The following is a 5,957-nucleotide window of genomic DNA, read 5'->3' as shown; positions in this document are numbered from 1 at the left end:
TGTGTGTGTAGATCTGGTAAATAAAATACCTGAGTAGATATGGAAAAAGAAAGTCTTGTGACCTCAGTTTCATCAAAACACAGAATTGTTTTTATGAGTATTTAAAACCCACTGTTAGATGAAAACATGGATGTAGAACCATGCAGAGGAGAAACAGACTGCATATTGAAAGTGAAGAGGTACAAATTAGGAGAGAGAACATAGGGGTTGTATGGTGTGGAGCAGCATTAGAGTATATGTGTGAACAACCATACACTTTTTGAGTTTGTTTCTGACTCTCTTGGTGAGGCTGGTAAGCTGATTTGTAATATATATACCTAATTCTATTATTTATACTGTAAAATGCATTTTAAACTGGGCCCAAAACATTTTTCAAGTTTTATCACACCTCATTTCCCTTCTCTGTTTCTTCCTCTGGAAGTGACGCAATGAGCAAGCCGATCTTAGTTCTTCCTTTTCTTATAAAGTCCCGTGGGCTAGGGATGCAGCTCAGTGGTAGAACATATGTCTAGTATATGTAAGGCCTCGGGCCTATTCCCCAATACTGTGATGAATCATTCAATAAATACAAAAAATAAAAATAAAAGTCTGTATGACACAGAATAGGCCTCTCCGGCCTGCAATAGGCCAAGCGTTAAAAATGCTTGACTTGTTCACACTTTTTAGGTCACTGCTTGCTCGTTAAGCTGCCCTGAAGGATTGCAATGAGTCACATAGACAGCATCAGAATTGAGATCCGCAGAGGAGCATTCATGCTCTCAGATTCATTAAGCTTCTTCAACTCGCTAGTTCCTGTGCTAGATAAACAAGAGATACAAACACAAGGTTTCTGGTGTCAGTTCAGCCACATTTTCAGTGAAATCAAGTTAGTGAATATGTTCATTTTTTTCTTTCTCCTTTGCCACATCTTATATTAATGAATTCTCTTTCTTAGTCAAGTTTTCTCCTTGTCAACCTAAAGTACTCATGTGGTCTTCCAGACTTTGTGAATTATGTCCTTTTACGTCGTTTACATTTCTGTCGTTTGTTTTTACATGTCTCCTAATATTGTTTCAAATTTTCTGGGGATGTGTCTCAATGGCAGGGTGTTTGTCTACCATACACAAGGCTCTGGATTCAAGTTCCAAGAGTATAACAAAAAGAGTGCTTCAAACATGAGTAGATAGACAGTTTTTCTGTGTTATTTATTGAATTACCATTATTTTTAATTGAACAAAATAAGTAAATTCTCATAGACATGAAAACCAATTTAAGTTCCCTGTTCTGTTTCATCTTTATACCTGTTTACTCTGTGTCAAATTGATTTGATTACAAAGCTTCTAAATTTTGTTTTGATATCTGATGAGGCAGAACTCTATTAGTAATTTTTCTTTGTATGATTTTACTGACTATTCTTGAACATTTAAATTGTGCTTTATAAACTTTAAGATACTTTTGAATTCTTAATTGAATATTTCTTGGATCCCTGTTAGAATTTTATTAGAGTTATAGACTGACTTTGGGGAAAAGAACAATTTCATCATATTATGTATCACCTAATGGCATAGTGTGTCCGACAAGTTGTTGAGACCTTATTTTATTATCTACAAAATGATTTACTATTTTGCATACACACTCCATAAAAATCAATAAAACATATTTTTGAAATGTTTTCAATGAAGATGAAAATTACTTATAAAATATAAAGGGCTCTTAAAATTAATAAGGATAGAAAAAAAATCAAAAGAAAAATGGGCAAAGGTCATGAGCAGTATATTTATAGAAGAGTAAGTCCAAACAGTTACCAACACACAGGAAGATGCTAAATACAGCTATAAATGTTTTCAAATTTATTATCGTTATTTTGTAATACTGGGGATCGAATCCAGCATCTCTCACATGCAAGGCAAGCACTCTACTAGCCTCATTTTCCGATCCTCAGACCAATATTTCTCAACTTGTTATATGCTGTCTCTCTTCAGTAGGTAACCTGTGCTGGATAACTGCTGTGAGGAATGGGTGTGCCTTGAAGATTGTCCAATATTTAGCAGACTCCCCAGGTTTGCTCAGTGGGAGTTAGTAGCACCCATTATAGTAAGTAAGTTGTATTATAAGTAAGTATATTAAATTATAGTAAGAAAAAAAGAGAGGCAATGACGAACATCTCCTGTGGGGCAAAATCATTACAGTTTGAGAACCACTGTTTTCTACCCATTAGAGAAACTAAAAGTGTAAAAGCAACAAACCAAATCCTCTTGTCCCTCAACTATTTCTGACTGCCTTTTCTGCTACCAACAGGAAAAAATAATGTGCCTTTAGAAATAATCTCACACCAGTGGTGGTGGTGGTGGTGGTGGTGGTGGTGGTGGTGGTGGTGGTGCACGCCTTTAATCCCAGCACTCGAGAGGCAGAGGCAGGTGGATCTCTGTGAATTTGAGGCCAGCTTGGTCTACAGAGCAAGTTCCAGGAAAGGCACAAAACTACACAGAGAAACCCTGTCTCAGAAAAGAAAAGAAAAAAAAAAAAAAGATAGAAATAATCTCCTAGTTGAGTAGGAATGGATGGGGGTGCAGACAGAAGAATGGGACGAGCTAAAGTACAGGGTGTTGAAAATGTTCGAAATGCATTGTGTGAAATTCTCAAAGAATGCATAAAGCTATTGCAAAAGAACAAAGATAAAGAGAAAGGGAAAACACCAACAAAACAGCTCTCATGACTACCCCTGTAATCAGGATGGAGTAAAAACAAATACTCTTATATTTGCTAGTAAAAACGTAAGCTAGCCCAGCTTTAGCTTGACTGGAGAACAGCTGAGAAACATCTATTAAAAATTTTTATATATGTAGTCTTCAACCAGGCAATTCCATTCAGGGAGTAAATGAAATTAAGCACATATAAACATTTATTGTGCAGTGGTTTCATTATAGCACTGTTAACAATGACCAAAGAACTAGAAACAGTATAAATGACCACAAGCAGGGAACGGTTAAGTAAATTATAGTACACCCACACAACAGACTGCCAACTAGAAGGAACTAGAAGTATAATTTATTGTGTGGGATGTTCTCCACGTAGTACTCCTCAGCAAGATACACAAGAAGCAGAAAACTGTATAACATAATCCTACTTCTTTCAAAATGTATACCCCTACATATGAGTGAAAAAAAACTTTTCTCAATATTCTACTTACTTGTATTTCTTGGGAGAACATAGTATGCAGAATATATAAAGAACTCTTGTGATTCAATAACTAAGAAAACAATTTGAGGAACAAAGACATTGAATGGATATTTCAAATATGCTCAACATTAGCAGTCTCTAGGGAGGTTAAAAACCAAAACTATGAGCTACCACATCATGGGTAGCTAGGTAGGCTACACCTTAGAAAGGAAAATACGCATTGAAAGGGTGCAGAAAAACAGGATGCTTTGTATGTTGTTTGTGTAAAGTAAAATGGTACAGTTTCTATGGAAAACAGTTTGCTCCTTCTTCAGTCAAAACAGAATTCCCAAGTGATGCATCAATCCCTCTCCTTGGAAACACACATCCAAACACTTACACACAAATGTTTATAACTCAAAACAGCCAAAAAACGTGAAAACAAACCAAATGCCCATCAACTGATGAATATATAAACCAAATGTGGTTCATGGCTCAACTATAAAACAGAAAGATGTCCCAACTTATGTAACAGTGTAAACAAAACATAAAGTCCTTGTGCTAAGTGAAAGAAGCCAGAAGTGAAAGTTCACATGTATGAAACTTTCAGAGTAAATACATTCTTAGAGGCAAAGCACATTAGTATTTCCAGGCACTGTGAGTAAGGGATGAGAGGGGACTAATGGCTTCTTAAGTGTGGGTTTGCTTTATGGAGTTGAGAACAGCTCTTATTCCTACAGAGTGAGGGCTCCACCTAGTATAGGAAGGTACTAAGACCATTGAGCTGTCTGTTTCCATATTGCTTTTTTTGCATTATGTGACTATTGCCTCAAGTTAAAAATACATATTCTATGACCATACTGTCCTGAGCATGCCCACTTTCATCCCATCTGAGAAGCTAAATGGGGTTGGAAGTAGTTAATACTTGATTGAAATACATATACGTATATATGAGCACATATATATGTATAAACTTACTTCTGCATTAGTTTCCCATTGTTGAAAATTCACACAAATTTAGCAACTGAAAACAATTACAACCGCTAAGCTCACAGCAGTTGTGTACAACCAGATGGGCTTAGGGAGGATCTCTGATGTTTCACCGATCAAAATCAATATGTTGACTAGACTCTTCTCTGGAGGCTCTGAGGAAGAACCTACTCCAAGCTCTTTGAGCTGCTGCATGGCAGCACTGGCAATTTTTTGAGATAGGGTCTCACTAACTGTCCTGGAACTCCTTATATTGTTTATGTTATCCTTCAATTTAAAAATCCTCCCACTTCAAGTGCTGGGATTGCAGATGTGTGCTACTATTCCTGACCCTTTGGGGATTTTAGAGTCAGGTCCATGTGATTGTAGGGCTGAGGTCCCTGCCTCCTTGCTGTCAGCCAGGAGCCAGACTCTGTAGTCACAGGCTACCCACCTGTCTTGGTTCATAAGCAGCAGAAAGTCTGACCCTTCTCACTCATCAAATGAATCTGACTTCCTTTTCTGCTTCCATGGACATAAAATTGTGTGCTTACAAAGGGCACCTGTGTGAGCTGGGATCATGTTTTTGTACACTGTGAAGATGTCTCTGCCTAAGGTGCCTTCTGATCGGTTTAATAAAGAACTAAATGGCCAATAGCTAGGTAGGAGAGAATCGGCAGGACTTCTGGGGAGAGAGAGGAACTAGGGAAGACTCTAAAGGTCCTGCAATTAAGCCAGCGAGACAAAGAGGGAGAGGGATGTAGAGTATGGAGGAGAGGTAGCGAGCCACATGGCAGAATGTAGATTGATATAAACAGATTAAGTTATAAGAGCTAGTTGGGAGCAAGCTTAAGCTAAGGTCAAGCATTCATAATGAATAAGAAGTCTCCATGTCATTCATTATTGGGTGGTCCAAAGACTGACTGACTACGCCTGTGATTAGGCTAGCTATTTTTGTCATAAAATGTTATGCAATCACATGGATATTATCAAACTCACAGCTTTCATGCTACACTAAAATGGATAGAAGTTATATAACGAAAAAGTTCATTTTGGATCATCGTTAGAATTCTGCCTTTTTCAGAAAAATAAGAAGTCATTTTCTGCCCAGTTCAAGAAAAACTGTTTATATCCACATCTGCACTCATTGCAAAGAAGATTGGAAGTACTTCAATATTCCACCTATAGCAAAGAAAGTGATATATAGGTTCAGTAGGTTTCCAGGACTCGAGGAAAAGATAGAAAGCTGACTTTAGTAGATAGACATCTCAATGTGAGGCCCATGATGGCATGTGTTTGGAATTTAGGTGACTGTATATTTAATAGACCAGAAATTCTCAGTGTTTTTGGTCTCAGCCCTCGTCATTGGGAGCTTTTGATTTGGGTGGGTTAGAACTACTCATATTATCAGGTAGTAGAAATTTTAAACATAACACACAAGCACACATTCTTTTAGCCTACAAACTGATGATGATGGTGAATCATCACACATTATACAGCCTCTGGGGTGTACAAGGGAATGAAGTCTTCCTACCATCCCTTGAAAAGACTCCGTGAAAGAGGCCAACTCCTTGCACTTTTGCAAACTAAGCCACTCACTCATTCTGGTATATTCACTCATGCAGCTTGATCTGCTCTGACATTAGGACAGAGTGAGCCTGTGAGCCTAACAAAGTCACGCAGAGGTGATGAAAGGAAGCACTGGGGATTCCCATCACGTTTAGCCCTTGAAAACAGACAGTGCTTGTTATCTCTGCGTTTTCTGTTTTAGTGAAGAAATGTTCATGGTTGTTTTAGTGATTCTAGACACTAGACAATTGAGTGTAGAAGGAATTACAGGATGAAAAGTC

Source organism: Onychomys torridus, chromosome 11 (genome assembly GCF_903995425.1).
Source record: "Onychomys torridus chromosome 11, mOncTor1.1, whole genome shotgun sequence".
NCBI classification, from domain to species: Eukaryota; Metazoa; Chordata; class Mammalia; order Rodentia; family Cricetidae; genus Onychomys; species Onychomys torridus.
Note: the sequence above shows the minus strand (reverse complement) of the source record.